This window comes from Centruroides vittatus, unplaced genomic scaffold, assembly GCF_030686945.1.
Source record: "Centruroides vittatus isolate TY-2023 unplaced genomic scaffold, ASM3068694v2 contig_900, whole genome shotgun sequence".
Taxonomy (NCBI): domain Eukaryota; kingdom Metazoa; phylum Arthropoda; class Arachnida; order Scorpiones; family Buthidae; genus Centruroides; species Centruroides vittatus.
In genome coordinates this window covers 272,323-293,855 of record NW_027122591.1, presented here as the reverse complement: position 1 = coordinate 293,855, position 21,533 = coordinate 272,323, and the positions used below count along the sequence as shown (strand labels likewise).

General features: G+C 27.5%; 1 pseudogene; it reads right to left on the bottom strand.

Annotated features, from left to right (window-relative positions):
• Positions 1 to 260: 260 nt before the first annotated feature.
• On the bottom strand, positions 261 to 14,660 carry LOC136983985 (Kruppel-like factor 3; annotated as a pseudogene).
• Between the last annotated feature and the right edge of the window lie 6,873 nt (positions 14,661 to 21,533).

The window sequence follows — 21,533 nt, the reverse complement described above, 5'->3', positions numbered from 1 at the left end:
AAAACAATAGTCAATATTTTGGTTGTCTACTTATGAAAAATATAGAGGCTTCGATAGTTGTAGGCGAAAATAAGATCTTATTGGTTATCCGATAATTGACGTAATCAAGAATAACGAATCAGTTACGAAAATGAATTCAAATTTTAAAATATATTATAATTAATTTATTATTATAAGATTACGAAGGCGGATAATAGTTAATTGTTTAAGTTACGTGTTTTATGAATTTAAAAAAAAGAAAAAAATAGACAAAACAAATATTACAACACCATTTAAATTTATTTAAAAATAGTATTAAATTAACGCTGTACAAGATGATTTCGCAAGTATTTGTTTGCATAATTACTATTTTACCTGTCCAAATATTTATTATGATAATTTTCATTTGAATAGAATGACATTTAATTTAAATGAATTTACAATTCTTAAAAATTTATCACGATCAACCTTGAATTTCTTCGATAAATCATCCAAATTTTTTTGGTTTTTTTTTGTTTTTTACTGATTAATTTCACAAAATATAAAACTAATCTACTATTTTTCAAGATTAATTTTAACATTAAAATACAATTCAAACATTTAATTTTGTATATTTACAACGTTCACATACAGCCACGCATACAATATATCGTATATATATACAAAGGTTAACATAGTCTCTTACCATAAAAAATAGGGCATATTCATTATATTTAACCTGTCAGTTCTTGTTTTTTTTCCTTTCAAAATATTTAAGAAATGAGTTTAAGTAGGCCTATTTTGGCAGATAATTGTATCAGGTATTGCTCTCGTTGAACATTATGTCTATAGAATAATTTGTCTTCTCATAGTTTCTTGATTTCTGTCGTAAAATTCGTCTTCCAGTTGTTGTTCGTGAGATTTTTAGATTCGATGGCGATCTGCAGAGCGATTGACTTGCTGAAAGAAAGTATAATATTATTATAACTAAGTTATAATTGTTTTTATATATAGACTATATCTATACAGAGTTTATACGATGATTTAATGGAGTTAAGATTAAACGTTGTTCTAGTATGGGCTATGATCAATATCACTCCGAAGATATATAAAAAAAAAAAAACAATTGATGTGATATGGGCGATGCCAAAGGGAAGATTTCCAAAAATTGTGAAGGTAAAGCTTAAGGGGAAAAGAAGAAGAGGGGGACAAGAAGAGCGTGATGATATAGAGCCACAGCAGATAGAGGAATGGGAGAAGTGTAGTATGACAGGTTAAGATGGAAAGAATTCCTGGAGATAAGGAGGTATCATCAGACGCCATAAACCGACAGAGAAATATAATATTTAATAACTCGTTTAAGTCATAGAATTCTATAGAATGAGCCCATTAATAATGTAATATAAAATACGCTATGAATATAATAAATAAAAACCTACATTTCTATTTGTATAAGCTTACATAGATTCGTAAATAAAACATAAGCTTTAATGTGAATTAATTGTAAAGTGAAAATGCTAATATATTATATTAAGTAATAATAAAGCGTAGGACCAGTAGATGTGTCTGAAGTCAGCGTTAATTATAACTTATAATTTGCATCGAATCGAGAATTAGTCTATCAAAATTAGTGTCTAATTTCAATAACAATTTGTCTGTGCTATGACACAGACAATCTGTTATTAGCTTATTGTTATATAGATAAGTTTCGAAAATTTCTGTAAATAGTTATTATTCTTATGTCAAAATATCTTAAATGTAGAATATATTTATAGATAAGCTTTTTTAAAGAAGTTTTCTTGTCTTCATCCCCCTTAGAGAGAAACAGCTTCATTCCTTTGCATTATTACTTCGTTATTTATCCTGTACTTATTATCTATAAGTTTTTTCATACTTTCTGATTCACCCTATTCTCTCAGTACCTTATTAGAATCTTTTCTTCTCTTTCTCATCCCCTCCTCTCTTCCTTCCTCCGATCTTCACCTTTGAATAGTCTCTATCCTCTAATAATCATAATAATTATAACTATGCCTCTTTGTAAGAAAATAAGAAATTATATATAATAGTCCTACTAAAATAATGCTAATATTCTGTATATTATCTGCATAAAAATTTTAAAAGAAGAAAAACGACGATCTTTCTTTGGATCTTCAAAAGTATTGTCTAATAATCAAAGTAGTTGATAATTTTTTTAATATTTTATTTGTTCAGAAATGTATAGGCTAATTATCATAATTTTTGGATTGGAATAATATCAATTCAATCTCTACTTGAAAATTAACACATATAAATCTTCCTTTTTGTGTTATAATCCGTCATAAACGCCTGAGAATGCACACAAACTAAGATTCTATATAACTTTAATAATAATTCAATTAATTGTAGACAAAATATAATTTATTATAAACAAGTATTTTAAGCACTATTTTTTCTGAGGAAGATAAAAATTATCGTAAGGTCCTACAAATATTTTTATTCGCCATTTTTCCGAGTCCTAAACACTCGATTCCATAGCATGAGCATAGGATATCAAGTCGATCGCTCACCCTCAATCAACAGTTTAATACTTAAACTGCATAAATTTATCTAACATTATTGTTTTAAAATGTGTAGAGAATGCTTTAAAAAAAAATGGCGGAAACAACGGAAACAACTCCGTTGCAAAACAGTTTTGAGTGGGAATTACATATTTAAATGGCAATTAATTATATCAATGGTCATAAATTTAATCCCGTACAATTAATTAGAATTAAAGTATATTATTTTGTTTATATAAAATCATATAAATAGTAAAAATCTATTGTTTAATGTAATTTAAAAGGTGAGAATTATAAAATATATATTAAGAAAATAGAGTAAAACAATTTACAATACTTTAAAATATTATTTATAAATTTCTATTTAACAGAAGCTAGTAAATTGTATTAAAATTCACAGCAAATATTAAAATCTAGAGGGAGAAAAGTAATTTATGTAATAATTTTGTTAAATATACATAGATTAGGACCTATAATTTCTTATTTAAGAACAGTGAGTAGATATATTAAAATCGTGATGCGGTAACCATAGTAGCAAGTTTTCTATTATGTTATGGGAGATCGAAAGAATGGACAGAGATAAGAAGACACAGCATTGGCCTAGAAGATAATTCTTCCGATATAAGCTATATTAAACGATATAAACAGTGTTAAAATGTACCTAAATTACATATATATTTTTTTTAATCTTCGAACGAAAATGCCTACGTAAAGGATGTAAAATCTTCAAGCGAAATCGCAAAAAATATTATTTTTTCAAATTTAATATTGTAAATAATATAAAAATGTATTTTTTTATTTGTTTTTTTTTAATGTTTTCCATCTTCCATCATCCTTCATCAAGCAAAAACACTATAAGTATGCAGCTACAAATTATATTGGCCTAAGGGATGCATATTTTATATTATGAGAGAAACTATTCATAAATGCATTTTTAAATTATTTAAAAAAATGTGTAATATATGTTTTGAATATTTAAAATAACAATGAATTGTAAAATAAATCATTTCATAGTTCATTCCGCTGATTTATATTGATGCGGATGACATGCCGAAGCGTGGTATAGAATCTTATAAATTATTGTGTAAAGTTATTTATTAATTCAGACAATTTTTTTTTTATCTTGTATAGAATAAGAGAAATTTATTTGACCTACTTAAACAAATAAATAATTTATATGGAGTTTAGATAAGTTTAAAATTCATTGCATTTCACTAATATCACATTTTAAATAATAGAAAAAAAATTATAAGAATTTTTTAATATTAATTTTAAGTAAATTTTCGACTAATTTTAATTCTAATATTACTGTTAATTATAGATTTTTATTTTGTGTGTGTGTGTGTGTGTGTGTGTGTGTGTGTGTGTGTGGTGTGTGTGTGTGTGTGTGTGTGTGTGTGTGTGTGTGTCATTATCACTTAATTTTTCTATGAAAATGCTGGTTGATAAAGTAGAGAAAATGATAAGCCCATTTTTACTAATATTTAGCAAATTAAAAAATGTTTTAAGCGTGAAATAATGATTAATATATTCAAAATTCATGGTTTAATGATTATTTAATCGTGTGATGTTTCATTATACAAACTGGGCAAATTTAACGATCCGTAAAAATATGAATAAACTTAAAGGATCGGATATTAAACCAAAATTAAATAATAAAAATATTAATTGATTTAAATACGTGATGAAAAAATAAAAATATATAAAATATTTTATACATTTTATAAATTAGAATTTGATAAAGAAATTGTAAAAACGTGGAAGAAACAAGGATTTTATATTGGATTTTTTTTTTTTTATAAAATTGAAACAGAAATTGTCTTAAAAAATTGAGGAAAACGATAAAAAATATCATTTCTTATACTGAAATTTTGAATTAAAAACATAGAAATATCCGTTTTAAACAGAGTCCGATATGCATTTAAGCTAAACAATCCGCAATTTAGGGCCTCATAGTTTATTGTGTATCGTTATTTAATGGAGGTGAAGGGCCTGGTTTTTATAGCTTAAGGCCACAACTAGTAAGTCTGGCCGTAACTAAATACAAACATTTTTCACTAATTTAAAAACAAATTATAAATAAATCTTAATATACAAATTAAAAGCATCGCTCCTTAGAAAATTTGATGTATAATTTTACGTCTTCGCTGTCTAAATCCATATTTCGAATCGTCTCATAATCCAAATTCGAGTTAGGCCTATAAGCAGAAATTTTTAAGAGATATATTAAGGTTTATTATCATTTCTTATCCCGTCTTCAGTCTCCTACAGCAGTGTTTCTCAAAGTATGGTCCGTGGACTACTGGTGGTCCAAGATCATGAGCCAGGTGGTCTGTAGACTGACCTAGTCATTTTTTTAAAATGCAAATTTATGCTATTCAGCCAGAGGAAAGAACATTTTCACGCATTGCATGCCTATTACATTAGGTTACCATCTATGGCACACATCTAAACGTGATATTTACAGGATAAGAAGGGGCGGAGGCATGGGTAGTCCGCGGTAAAATTTGCATTCTGTATACACAAATCTAGCGAAAATAAAAATTTGATCGATAGACATAAAACATAGAAACTAATGTCTAAGAAAAATAATAATTTTAATTAAATTTTAACAAATATTAATAGTAGATTGCAATATCTAGTCTTGTTTCTGTACATAGAATATCGAATCCGATTCGCATCCTTTCTACAGCATCCTTATTTAAGTAGAGAGCATTCTAGGAAAATTCGAAATTAAATTAGGGGGAAAACTTGATGATAATAATGAAGCTAGACATAGAACAGTTCTAACAAAGATTAAAAAGAGATCTTTATCAAGGTTTGAAAATGGAAATTTGATCTTAGATAATCATTAAAAAAAAAATTACTATGACCTCTAGCTGGGTACAGAAGGATATCTTAGATGTGATCAGTTTTCTGATGCGTTTCAATATTAAATCCTAACAGTTTTTTTTTCAACTAATCATGCAAACTAAATTTTCATATTAATCAATTTAGTTTAATATCATAATTACTCATTTCTTCCCGAATAAAACTAAGCAGACGGATGATTAAATTAAGTACGGAATCGACTTTTTATATAAATAAACGAAGGCCTAAATTCTATTATATCAACCTGAATAATTTAGTATTATAAGTCTATTATCAGTATATAAAGAATTATCATAATAATAGTTATAGAAAGAATGAAACTAAGCCTGACCCAAATTTTTCTACGTTCCAAATTTAGTATCGTAATATTCAAAGTGAATCGATTCGTATTGTATAGTTAAAGGATTTGAGGACGATAAAACATTCTATAGAAATTTTTATTATTACTGTACAAATGAATATTTCATTGTCTCTAGATATATAAAACTCAATATTTATAGGCTTATAAAAGACTTGTAACAAAGGCGTTAAAGGAAAATATTCAAAAATTATTTTCGATTCTTCTCTTTTATATTAATTATTGCAAACTTTTAGAGCAGGGGGGTTCTTGAGAGGTCAAAGGTTAGATTTCAGGGGGTTGTGTTCTTTATTTCTGTAGATAATGATGTAATAATGGCGTAAAAATGCATAAAATGTGTTAAAATTTTCTTAATCATCATGTTTATAACAGAAATGCAAAGGAGTAATGTGTAATTTGTAAAAATTTGTCATGGTGTTTAATATTAAGCTTTTATATTTTCTTTTATTACTGTTTAATATTAAACAGTAATTTAAAATATATATATATGAAAGGATTAGAAAAATATTCGTGTATATAAATAGGCTATATACTCCTAAAATATAAAAATGAATACATTTAAACCTATGAACAACGAACACCGACGGAACATAAAAATGGCTGTTGTTTAGAGGTTATTTTGTGTACATTTCTTATTAAAAAGAAAACAGTTTCTGAAAAATGTCCGCTGTTTAGAGTGGCCTTTATTGGGGGTTCAACGGTATAAATATTCACTACATTCTATCGTGATAGAAATTCAAGCGTTCAGTTTTTTATGATGAAATATTTAAGTCACTACGGTTTAAAACTCGATATATAACTCAATAAAAATTAATATAAATTTATTTAAATCTAATGTTAATAAAGAATTTATATTTTAATTAGATCTATATTAAAATTTCTAAAGTTAGAATCGGATAAAATTTGTTGGACGTTCAACTTTTGAATAAACAGAATGAAATGGCCCAAAACGGAAATTCCCTGCATAAGCGTGTGAAATCCCATTAAGCATTTGTTTATTTTCTTTGGCATTGGGATATGTATCAAGTCACGCATTTTTATTAATATAAATTAACTACATTCCCTATTTTTTTAATATATTGTTTAATAATATTTTCATATATCTAGTCACATCGCTTCCTTGAACAAACTCTGTTCTCCCTTAATTATCCCGTCCTTACTTTGATTTTTGAGCTCAAACTGTAGTAAATTTATGAGTTATACAAAGCTCATAAATTATAAAAGAAGAATTTTGATGTTTTGATATTTAACTGTATAAAAATTTGTGATCAGAATAAATTTTTCTCGTGGAAAATCTACTTTTCAAGTAATTTCTCTTTCTCCTAACAACAAAAATCGTATAAAACTAGCTAAATTTAAATTCAATACTTAATTAAATTACATTCCTTCACTTAACTTTAAAAGTTCGATGCGCTAATTTCGTAAATAATCCTACATTCGTGTTAATTTTAATCAAAAATGTCGTTAGTAATAAAGACTTAATTGTCATTTTCGTAATTATCATTAATATATACAATTAAATATTTTAAGAATGATAAATTTGCTTAGTTTTGCAGTTACCTATACACAGAATTTCATGAAATATAACCGAAAAATTTTATTGTAAGAGCAAGTTTTAAGGTATCTGCTGACCTGCTATTATTCCTAGAATTATTAATGTTTTTGCTTATAAATATAATGTAGATAACTAAGGAGGAAGAAAAAGAATTTCCTTTACTTAACCCGATTTTGATGTCTAGACATAATTTATCGCCTATTTGTACAGAGTGATATATAAAAAAAAAATATTGAAAATCAAAGCTAATGATTTAATGATAAATATCATACATTGAAGAATATAGGCCTACAACATTAACATTTAAAAATAATAAAAGCAATCTTTCACTTTTAATTAGCCCATTTTATGTGTTGTTTTTTTTTTAAATTTTGTATTAAATCCATTCTCATACATTTATATAAAATTTACTAATTTCACGTGGATGATAACAGCTGAACACATGCAAGCTTCTAACATACGAGATAATGTAGTATAAAAACTCTTCAATGTTATAGACGTACACAGGCTAAATCTCCTTTTTTAATTCTTAAAACTCAAATTTTACACTTTAAAGTGCAATTTTATATCCTAAAATATAATATAGATCCTATTCTAGTAAGACTTTTCTATAAATTCCACAAGAAATATAAGGTTGAAAATTTCTTTTTGGAGATTTTTCGGTAATAACCATCGATATCTTCACATTTTAGTCGATTATTATTCAATCACGTGGTTCTAATCACTAATCTAAAACGTTTTAAATAATGCTAAAATGATAAAATTAGGCTATAATCAGGGATTTTACAGCATCAAACTTTAATTTATTCTCCATATTATGATAAACATATGAGGGGTAACTGTTTATTTTGAAGAGATAAAATTCAATGTTCTTATCGGAATTTTCTCAGCTGATTGATGTACGAATTTAATCATATATTTAAAATATTTGAATAAACTAATGTAAATAATTTATTTAATATTCGAATATTTAGTCAAAAAACAATTTTTTTTTATCGTCGAAAATATTTTCTCGTTGTAAGAAATATACTTTGTTTATGAGTTTATTTATTATTATTTAATTTAGAAATTTTTAAAGTGTCTCTTAAGCTCCAAAATCTATAAAAATTCTGTATAAAGTGCTTATTCTATTGCCTTATAATTTAATTTAAAGAATTTTCTAAATAAAATCGTAAAATTTGTGCTTAGAAGTTTTAAATTTCTTAAAAATTCAACTAAAATTGGATCAAGATAAAGATCAAATAACATATTTAGTGTTAGGAACTATGATTTAATGGAGTTTTCCTAATAGAAAAATTGTTACTTGAATCCATAAAATGATTTACGAGTGTCAATTATATATCATATAAATTTGTAATACTCAAACTACAGAATCATAAATCTAACAGCGCTATAAAGGCCTATACTGTATACATCTTCATACTTCACTCGTATATTCCCCATTAATTTTAAATTAAAAAATAATGTATAGAATAGACAATTAGAACACCGAATCTTTACAAATAAATCAGTGGTAAGTTTACAGGAATGACTCAAAAATGTTAACGTTATTAATGAATAATTAGAATATGTAATTATATATCAGAGGAGTAAAACTGTAATTGTTAGTTAATTAAACACGTGTTTTTGCGTGTTTAATTAAGCTAAACAATACATTTGCATACAATACAGATCTGTACACTTATTATGCATAATTACCCATAATTCTTATTATTATATCGTATTTTTCTCTATCGATTTACGACTGAAATGAGTCAATTTTCTTTTTTTTTTCTTTGTTTTTTTTTCTGGAGCAATATTAATCTGCTAAGAGGGGAAAAGTACTTAATCCTAATCGTTGCATTCCATCATTAGGACACGTACGGTAGGATGGGCTGGTTTAGTCGAGCAATCAAGTCACCAATTAATAAACATCTCCCAGGATAACGTCTGTCATTGCGCCCTTCTCAAGCCTCACCCCCGGGCCTTCTACTAAATCTGTTCGCGGATCGAAGCTACAGAAGCTGAGCAGCTCGGAACAAAATCCATAAAAATCTGAACATAATTATAGATTTAAAAAAAAAAAAATATTATTACATAGACGCGATGTTAAAAAAATGAAAGTTTAAAGCTTTGTAGTGTTGCGCAGAACTTGTATTTTTTACAGAAAATACAACACTACAAATACGCAAGTACAACATATACTACACAAAGTACAACACTATTTTCTATAGAAAATAAAAGTACAACATTGTATAAGACCGGATGTATGCTACATTTTGTACTTCTCAGTAGGCCGGATTAGCCGGTTTCCGTGAAAGACAACATAAATCTGTAGAAAGAATGAGATTGAAAATAGAGGGTCCCACTCGTTTCATGACTTTCTCATTGTATGGTTGCTATTAGTCATTTCAAAGCCAATTTAATTAAATAGTTACAGTAACAGAAACACGCAAACATACACAACAATCAAAATTCCACTCCTCGAAAAATCTATCAATTTTATATATATAATTACAACGAAAACAAATAAAACACTTGACGTTATATTTTTCACGAAATTGATTTCAATTTATTCATTAATTTTTTTTTTAAATTAATTTTAAAGATAAATATATCGCCTATAGGCAAGGCGAGAGAAAAACGTTCCTAATGACAAATATAATAGTAGGAGAAAAATATAGACAAGCAAATGATGTGACTTTTTTTTCCAATATCCTTGACCCAGTTTCAAAACATAAGTTTCTGCTTTAAATTGTTACTAATTTTATACCTTTAAAAGCCTCTTTTGTTCATTCCATAACATTTTAATCGCATTTTATCATCTGCTAGTAGCATCTGACGTGCCTCTGGGTTGTAATCCTGTCAAATGAGGCCCTAATCATTTTAAAAGACAATAATAGAACAATAGTCTTTAACAATTTCTTAGACGAATCATTCGTACTTTTTTAGTATTTTTTAAAATATTCCTATTAATTTTTGAATGACACAAGTAGTAAAAATTTGCATAAAGGCTAATTTTTGTCTAAGTAGAGCCTTTACTTGAGCATAGCGACTTAGAAGATGATAAATTTAACACGTCTTTTCTCTACTCTAAGCAGAGCCTACAGATTTATCTTGAATTATAATCAGAAATATGCTTGATAATTATCATTTCCGATGACAATTCTAAGCCATACATTTAAATGTCAAAAATTCTGGGGGGGAATAATTAGGAAAAAAAAAACAATTAAATCCCATATCCTACAGGCTACTTCAGTTTAAATCTTAGCTCGATAGTAATTATAATAATCTTTATATCGAACAGAATAAATATATAAACATGTAAATCTATTTAAATTAATTAGAAAATAAACTGGTTAATTATAATTTATAATCTGGAATTATTTATTTTTTTAAATGCCGTAAAGTATATACTCGTACGGTACATTTGCATTTGTTCCAATGAAAGTCAACATTGCATACTGTAATTATCCATACTTTTTTAGTATGAAATGTAATTCATGGGGTATAGGCTACATCTGTTTACAGTCTAATTCATAGCAATTTAATATTGTTCTTAGCCTAAAAACATTTCTCAAGAACACAAAAACTATAGAATGATATAAATATTTATCGTCTGAAAGATATAAACTTATATTTAAAAAAAAAAGAGGGGGCTTACTATTATATAAATGGGTGAAATAAAAGTGGCATTCTTGATAATAAATTAGTTTAAAGTGTTAAATATGCAAAATACGAATGTCTTTTTTTTTTTTATTTTGACAGTGATGATTCTCCCTCCATCCGACTTATATTGTATCTGTCGTGTTCTACATTCAGATGTCACTCAGGTAAGTACAGAATGAGTGTTCTGCTTCGTGATCTTTTGTAGCATGATAAATTCTGTAATTTTAACTGTAATGAAGATTTAATAGCGGATAAGATATTTAATATAAATCTAGAAGCGGTTTTATATCTTGAGGTTTATATTAATGCGTGGACAACTGAATGAATGAACGTCAAATGAAAAGAGAAACGCATTACACCCACTCTACACTAATATTCTGATAATAATTTAAGGCTTATTTTAAAATATGAGATTATCTAATATATTTATGATACTTGTAAAACGCGTATATTTGTAATTTATTCAAATTTTAATGGGTTGTAGCCCAATATCAATATATTAATCAATTAATCAATATAGGCCCAATGTAGGCATTTTGTTCTATTAGTTACAAAGCCGTGTAGGCCTTTTAGAATATTTTATGAGAAGCAAAAATGATATAGTAGTTGTATGCAATTAAATATAGCTTTTTACGACATTAAATTAATTATATTAAACTCAGTTTAGATTGATTTAAGCCTAGTTTCATATAATTTATAGTGACTAAAGATTTTAGTGTTATTGTGGATTAATTGATGAATTAGCAGTTGTAATATGTTGTAATAGCTATGATATAAATTTATATAGTTATATACCAATTGTACGTACCTTCACAGCAAATGCTTTTGATCAACCACGCCCTGTAGATCAACATTCCAATGGATTCTTTGCGATTCAATAGTTCAAACGAAGCCTCAAAGGCTTGGCCTGGAGGGTATGAATTAACAGTCTAATGAATTGAAGACTAGAATATGTTTAAATTTTATATATGTTATTGGCATCTAGACAGCGGCATGTCTCTTCATATGCAAAGAGAGATGATCGGAACGAGAGAAAGCCCTTTCGCACAGTCTACACTGGAAGGGCCTATCGCCCGTGTGTTTACGAAAATGTCTTGTTAGTTCGTCAGATCTGGCGAATTTCCATCCACAACCTTTCCACGTACACTGGTAAGGTTTTTCACCCGTATGGGTCCTCAGATGGGCCTTCAGATGAGAGCTCTTAGTATAAGTCTTGTTGCAGGCGGGATGTGAGCATGTATGAATGGTTATCTTTTTCCTACCGTTGCTCCTACGCCCTCTTCTAGATTTCGCAGGCGGTAGAGGTTGGGGAGGTGCCAGACAGACAGTGGCACCTGTTGATATTCCTCCATTGTTATAGACCCCGTTGTTGTTGGCTAAAAGGTCTGCTAGATGGGGTGATGACGGTGGAGTCACCATACGCAGGTGTGACACAGTGAGGTAATGAGCTGGTTTGATAGACCGGGTGCTGTATGACACTCGGTGGGCCGCGCGGGTGTGTTACCATTTGAGCTTGACTATAGTGGTCGATGGAATTTGTCTGTGTTACGTAACCTTGAGCTGACGTTTCGGGAGAGGCTGGTGGTGACATGTGCGAATGAATTGGACCTCCGTAAGTTCCCCAATGTCCTGTATATACGGGAGGAGCTCCGTATGATCCTCCTGTAGCTCCCATAGGTGTTCCGTAACTTATAGAGTAGGAAGAAGTAGTAGATTGTCCATATTGAGGATAACATCCGTAGGATAAATCGTGAGTGGTGGCAGTTGTGTAGGGTGTGTAATTGTTCGTTTCTCTTTTGTAAGTGCGGTAATTATTATGGGTGCTACTCGAGTAATCTGTATTCAATCTGCTTACACTTTGTTGATGTTGATTTTCTGTCGGCGGATAATTTTGAAGAGAAATTTGGCTACTTCTTATCTGACTGGGAGAATACATGTTTCTGACTTCTTGATGATTAGAATCACCTAAAAGAACACTTTCTATATCTTGCCACACCTGAAATGCATATGAGAATATATTAAGAATCATTATTCTAAAGAAAATTATAAACTTACCTATTAAAATTCTGTTAAATGTTGGTAAATTGTCACAGTATAAGCTAAATAATATTATTTGTAACACATATTAACATAATTTTAAATCAATAAACTTGTATCAAAAGCGATCATTAAATACACTATGAAACGAAAAAATAAATTATTCAGCTTAATATTATTAATTTAAACTTCAAGTTTTTTATACAATTTCCAATAAAAACTGTAAATGTTTGTTAAATAGATTAAAATAGAGAAATCCCATTATATTTATTTGCCGGTTAAATCAAAGAATGAAAAATCAACGCCTGAAAGCCTATCGAATATCTTTATTGGTAATAAAGATATTGAAACTGATATCATACCCTTTGTTTAAAATCTATTTTATAGGCTATATATTATTTTGAAAATTCAACAATGGAATTTTTACATGTATCGTCACACTATCTCAAATTAGATTCGACATAAATTGAATAATAAACAAGATAGTAGCGAAGACATCCGATTAAAAGCTTCAAAAACTTTGTTAGTATGCACAATTTCGATTTGTAGATATGCCGAAAATGCGAGAATAAAGTGATTTTAAACCTGTTAGCTCCTATCAGTATCAAACACATTTAAAATCACATTTTTTTAAGAATTAAGAGATATCATCAAATACATTAAATATATACATGTATATACTAGAAAAAAAAACTAGAAATATTGATAACAGGTTAAGTAACTTTCACTTTTTCTGAATTGAAATTCCGATAAGAGTTAACCTTTGTTTAGAATCTTAAATATGATATAAAGCATACGAAGTGATAAAAATTAAAGTTGAATAAATGTCTTAAATGAAAGGTTTGGGACAAGATACATAGATCCCAGTCGATGAAAATTCATGCAACTAAGCTATTTTGAAAGCAAATAATCGAAATTTTCTATTTTAAAAAATACAATAGAAATTAAATTATTATGATCAAAAAAAAATGTTGAACTTATAAGAATGTTTAAATTTAATCTCATTAATAGCGTGGGCCTGTTTGTTGAATATAATCATCTTATAATATGTTGGGAGTGACTAACTCGATAAGTGGGCCCACTAGTGGCACGCAAGAATTTTAAACCATTCTATGTGCTCTGCATCCAAAAATAATAGCTTTTCTTGAATTGCATGCTATTAAGTTTATATCTATAAATAATTCTATCATATATTTTATGCTAATTTCGTGCATTTTAATATGTAAATTAAAAATTTAATTTTTTAAATATTTTTTCCTCCCGCTTTAATAACATCTATCTCTAGGTTATCAAGAACGTTGTTTATCTGTTGTATAAAAATTTACAACTTGTAAATTAGCAAAATAATGAAATATAATTAATGGTGATGGTGCTGATTATTATTTTTAATTTAATCATTTAATAGACGATGTTCAAACGATTTAAATGTATTAATGCAAATTTAAAAACAGAAAAAAATCATGCATAATTGTCGATTTTTTTAAATGTCAACAACGCTAATTAATTACGATAGCAAGCTATATAAAACGGTAGCTAAAAAAGCAGGTGGAGAGCATACTTACGTCATGGAAATCTGCCATTTCGGAACTCATAGCAGTTAACGTCACTGACATGGAACGCGAGGTTCCCCTTCTTTCAGATTTATGCTTTTAAAAATTTCCAGCTGAAATCAGCGTCATCCAAACAGACAGGTAACTCCAGGTACACTGGACTTTTGAGTGCGAGGATATTGCCATCCTGTATTGGCCTCGTTCTACACGTTACTCCTCGCGCTCCTATTGGTTGATAAACGAAATCAACTAACTCGCCATTACCAATAGTGACAAAGTATGCGATGTCCGACCAATGCGATGGTAGTGGGAGGAGTAATGGATTTAAGCTGTGCAGAAACGATCTTTTTTTTCAATGTTGTTCGTCGAACGGTATTGTCTAGCCTTTTATAAATGTCTCGGTTTTAATATAAATTTAATTAAATAAAAATAAATTTAAATATTCAATTTTTTCGAGGTTTTAAGCGTATTTATTTCAATTTTTTTTTCTGTTATTTAAAATCTTTTAAAAATATTTGGTTATTAAACTATAACTTTTAATTATAGATATGTTCTATGTAAGTAAAATGTACGCCAAAATAACATGATGAGTTGTAGTTATATGTAATTTTAAAATATTAAGAGATAGTCATCTATTTGATATAATTAATATTAATTTTTATAAATTTAATTAGCTTGACTGTATAAATCTTTATATAAATAATAATCTATTCATAAGTTATAATCTCTATACAGGCCTTTTCTATTATACAAATCTGAATAAATCTTTAAACTTTACTGGGTAGAGTCATATTTTTTATACGTAAATAAATTATATTAAGCTTTTATTAAAATTAATAGTACTCAATTAATTATCTTAGTAATAATTTAGAGATTTATCTATATATATATAGTTTAAATTTACATCTGTACAGAAACTGCATTAAAGTCTGTTATATAGGCTTTTTATGTTTAAGTCAATAGTTTAATTAACGTTAAAATAAATTGAATTATTTAATTAAACAGCCCTGTAAAGTATTTAAGTGCTTTTTCTTTATCTTCCAAAACATTAATAATTACTTTTATAAGTAAAATCTACAAAACCTTATACATGAAGGCTAAATATATTAATTTAATGTCCAATGAAAATATTATGTTTTAGCCTAAAGGGTCTATAGGCTTATTAAGTTTAATTAAAACACCATAAAAAGATTAATTAATCATAATTCATTTAAATTGGAAGTTATACAAACTGCTACCTGTAAGCTGAGTTCTTCATATTAACTTAGCTTATCGAATAACATTAAAGTAAATTATTTAGATTTATAAATTAAATTAATTTTAAAAGCATTTAGCTTGTAATTTTTATTAAAATTGCACAATAAGAAGTCCAGGAGAAAATTTAATTCGGAAAAATTATCAGTGTGTCTAAAGATTTATCAAACTTAGAAAATTTATTATTCTTATCAGGATCGGGTTGTGAAGAGAAATGAAACGTTGAAAAAGATAAGAAAAATATACTGTATACATTTGCATTCGAGCGTTATTAATAAGAATAGCCTGCATGCATCACTCGTGATATTTAACAAGCGAAATTTCTCCTCGCTCGACAAGCATTTACCTAGCAGCAATGAAAGAAAAACGTTATAAATTTGAATAGCCTAGAATTTGAATGGATATTTTAAAATCCTGCCCTTCATCCACACTAAAATATCATTTTATATTCACCGCAAAAACTAAAAAAATTCATTGAGTAAATTCTATTAAGGAGTGCATATTTTGTAGATTTAGATTAAATTACACGTTTAAGTTCCAATAAAAATGTTTTTAAACATTAATTTTTATAATATTGATATATTTTAGCATAATATACAAGTAAAGGATTTTGTATTATATTCGCAAATTCTTATTATATCTTTTAATCGAGGTGCATTAAAGTCTTATATACCTAAAATTTCGTATAGGCTACTTTACAAAGTTCAATATATTTGTAAGAAATTAACAGTTTTTCATTGTTATATCGTGAAATTAGTTTTAGAGAAAAAGGACCAATTATATTTTTGTAAAATATAGTTCTTAATCATTCCAATTAAATGCAAAATTTGCAGTTGTGTATACAATCTAGTAAGCGTTAAACATAAAAATTGCATAGATTTCGATGGCGGTTTACTCTCATATTAAACTTTAATCAACAATCAAAGAAAATTAATTTGTCAAGGCAAGCATTAAAATTTCTGTAAATACAGAAAACATAAGGTTTTCTCTCATATTATTCAAATAGTAATAATAAAAATATAAAATCTTTAAACTAACATAGACCTGTAACCTACGTTTTATATATAAGTCCAATATAAATAGCCAGAGTAATTTATACTGACTAAATATAATTCATTTTCATGTTCAGAATTTCTCTTTAAATCTAAAAGTCTAGTTTACAATCTCTTTAAGGTGTAAAGTTGATTTATAGATTCAATTTATGCTAATATGGGCTAATTATTTTCTGCGCTTATTACTTATATAATTACGTTATTTAATTAAAATAATTTTTAATTATTTTAATTATTTTGTGGGTTTAATATTTACATATTTTCACTCTTGTGTAGACTTCTGATTTTCTTCTTTTGTTTGAAGATTCGGTTCGGTTTGAAAGTAAAAATGGATTCAAATATGATTCAGTACAATACAGATACACTACTAATTTTCTGGTATCTTCTTTAATCCGGACAAAATTACGAGTTTATACCTGAAATTCTGGCGACTGTCAGAACCGATCATTGGTAAATTACAGAAGACGTAGTGAACGGTTTTTCGGGATGGGCTACTTATATTTTAAGTAGATAAGTCAGTCTCGTGAAAGTTTTCTTATAAACATTAAATTTGTTCATCAAATGGCTTGAATTATTTAAGAATGTTGCCGAAAATACGGAGCTTAACAGGAAGTTAATATTCAATTTTTATAACAGAATTTTTCTTGCAATCCTTGCAATGCTTTAAAGACATGGGATAAGCATAATTAATGAATCAGGAATGCATTATTGAGCTATTATTAGATGATTACCGTTAGTCCGGCAAAGCGGATAATTGGCAAGGCCCTGGGCCCAAGAGTTACGGAAAATCGGTGATGTGTCAAGTTTCCTCAAGAGTCTTCGGATTTTATTTACAACAGGGCCTAATTAATTCCAAATATATTAAAACTGTTTTGATCTAATTTTATTTTATATTTTGTAGACATTTACTAAAGACCTATGAGTTATTTTACATTTATTTTGAAATTTAATTTCTAACATTTTTAAAATGTTAAAATTAAATGTAAGTAATATGTTAAATAGGCCTATAAGTTAAAAATAGATACGAATTGCTGTAAGCATCGCTTATAAAAAAAATAAAATAAAATAAAATAGAAATAGACGTATCATTAAATCCTTAAATAGACCTTAATTTAAAATGTTTAAACAGACCTAAATAAATATGGTATTAGCCTAAATCTTATAAAATTTGAATTAAAATAATTGTAAATCCCTTTAAGATTAAAATTTAATAGTATTTTTACTTTAAAAATGCTGTATAGTCAATGTTTAAGATAAGAATTTTGTAGGAATCTCGCCCTTGTCAACTTTAAAAATACATTACCGAACATTTATCGAAGCTATTAAATTTTTTCATTAAGAGCAAGATACAAAATCCAATCTGGAGAGATATCCAGTAGAGTACATCCTTACTTCAATATTCAATTAGTTAGGGAAAAGGAGGAGCCACTTTCAGTTTGGCTAATGGAACCAAACCACGTCAATGCATCTGCCACTGTCGGCTAAAGAACACTAATGTCACGCAGTCACGCAACTCATCTTTCGATTAGAAAGCTCTACAACATCTGCTTTTGTCTAACAAAAATGAAGACAGATAAAGAACACAATTTATTTTTTTTATTTTGTAATTTTTGTTGACACAAGATAACGACACGATCGCGTGTAAAAAAACAATACTCTAACAGTTGTTGCTTGCTTTCTTTGTTTAAGCGGTTATTCTACAAATTAAAATTTCATGAAATATATGATGTTGGTAATTCAATTACATTCATTTCATTATATATATACAGTATATATATATCGTGACGGGTCAGCATCTGTAACAAATTATGCTTATTAAAAGATGACTTTGCTCATGAATTGATAAATATGCTCTACATCAAGTTTTATAAATATATGTTATGAAATAAATCTAAAATTCATTTTGAAAATTTTCAAGCTGTGAAAATTTAATTTAGTTACATCAATAATTAATTATAGAAATCGATAAATATAGTTTATGTACATTGAAAATGCATACTAAACGGGGCGAAAAAATCATAATAAAATAGATTAATGAGTGTTTCAAAAATATCAGAATTTCCTTAATTTTAAACTGTTATATTCAGACTAATTATCTTAAGTGGATATATTATATATATATATATATATACAGCAAGAACATTAGAACATTATAAAAGAGATATGTAGAAGAATTAAAGAAAGGCTGCCGAACAGGCCGTCCAGAATTTGTATTGGGCCTTGGTTACAGAGGGCCTTTTTTGACGTTTTTTTTTTTCAACACATGAAATATAAATGAGATGTGTCTTTTTTAATAAAAATTACTCTCGAAAATTGTATTTTTTTGTTAGTAAAAATAACATTAATTTATAGGGGTAGGAACCACGAAGGACTTCTAAGTTTTCTCCAGTCAGGGAAAAATCCCTGCTTACCTCCCTTTTGACAAGATGGGAAGTCCTACTGCTGAATGCTAATTAATATGAGGTAAGTGTGTTACGGATCCGAATGTGATGCGGAAGATAAGAATTGATGTGTCTCTCTTAAATTTTAAAAATATATTTAAGTCAACAAGAGCACAAAAATTAGGATCTTTACACTAAAATTTTTTAAATACAGATTAAAAAATATTTAAAATAACATTTTAAGATTTCTCCCAAAGAGATAAATTCGAAGAAGCGATAGTATTTTATCCTTCTCTCTCTCTCTCTCTCTTTTTTTAAAACTTAATGTTAGCATCTCATAAATCATTTTTATAGTCTTTTTTTATAATTGCAATTCCTTTCTTAATTGGATAGGAAGATTAACGGTCGTTTATATGGCACAGGAAACGACAGTAAGGCACATGCACCTGTAAGGCACCTGCTCTTGCGACCTTGGCTGCAGGTGATGTAGCACGTGTCCCATGACTAGCCACGCGGTGTGAGGCGTGCCATGCTTTATTGGTCTTGTGCCACTTCATTCATTGATGCGGTCGGATAATTTCAATGATAAGACAAACTCCAATATAATAAAAGAATGACATCGTGCTAGGAAAGTGAGTCGAGATTATATTTACTCCTTCTTCTTTTCTACGTTCATTGGTTCAAATTTTAAATTATTAAGTTGCGAAGGTGATGTAACAGGAAATATTAATTTTTAATCAATCGACCAAATCTTTTTAATAGATTTTTTAAAAAATTACATGAAGAATTGTTACTTAAGATATTAAATTTTATAGATCTTAAACTCTGTTTTTCTATCTTTTAAGCCAATATTATTCTTGTATGATCTTAAAAATTCACTTTAAGAGATGAAGAAGCTATTTTGCTATTCTTTATAAAGAATAAAATATTTTAATTTATTTATTCGCGAGTCAAGCTATAATTTAAATAAGGTATGTAAAAATTCCTAATAATGTTCCTTTAGAAAATAATTATCAACTATAAGACTGAAGTAAGCTCACTCATATTTATAAATATCTAGAATTTTATTTTACGGTTAAATATATTTAAGTTTTATCTTTAAATTAAGGAAAATTAATGAAAATTTCATGAGAATATGAATATTCTAGAAGAGTTATTACAATCATTTATCTAGATTAGACACTATCTAGACAAACTTACTTCTTTTATTAACTCAAAGGAAGATAATGGTTAAAATAATTATATTATAATCTTACTTTTGAATAATTTGCAATTTATAACGAATTATTCAATTTGAAATCTACAGGTCTTATTCAAGAACTGATTTAATGATTTAAATCAGCTCTCTCCAATATCTTTAGGCTAAGCTTAAACTATATAAATAGGTGAAAAGTAAAATAAAATAAAAAACAAAATTTAATGTCTGTAAAATGTAATAAAACAGTTTATGGTGGCCAGAAAATATCGAATTTATTATAAATGTATTTAATTATCAAATTAACTTATGGCCTGTAATAAATTCTATATCTGTTTATTGCTCAGAGTTTGAACATTTTTGTAACTATAAACATATTAATTATAATAATAATAATGAGTCATAAATATTTTCTAGCGACTTGCATGCGGCCTATGGCCTATAAACTAGAGCTATACAGTATGACATAGAGCTTGTTTACATCAAATATTGAGTTTGCTTTTTAATTGTGATTAATAGCTTGCAATTAATCAAAAATTTTTACAAATGGCTATAAAATTTGTTTCAGAAACCCGTTTCTAAGATTGAAGTAATAAAACACGTTGGCATTTTTAATTCTGTGAATATGAGACATAAACATAGACATATAGACATAGACATATTTTTTGATAAAATTAATATGCAAGTTTATATAAAGGTATAGAAATTATAAAGACTTATAAGTTTATAATTAAATTTATTTATTTATTTCTTTAAATTTAAGAATGATACGCATCATATACACAATAAGTTTTCAATTTACTATCGTTTAACTATGCACTGTCGAACTTTGAATTTTTCAGATCACCTTTCAACAAATTAAATCTAAAATCAATAAAATGCATTAAACTAAGAAAAAATTCTTATTTTAAGCTTTAAAACAATTCACTCTTTTAGATAATTACAGAATATTACAAAGTATAAAACAGGAATTTTTAAAAAGTACAGTACAAGGCATTTAAGCTATTCTAACAGATGTTATTCTGCATAAACAATTAGCCCAACAGAAATGTATGTGACACGAATTAACCTGTAATAACATGGGATTTTACGGTATAGTACCAATCCTGTTTGGAAAATTCCGATAACCCATCTCTA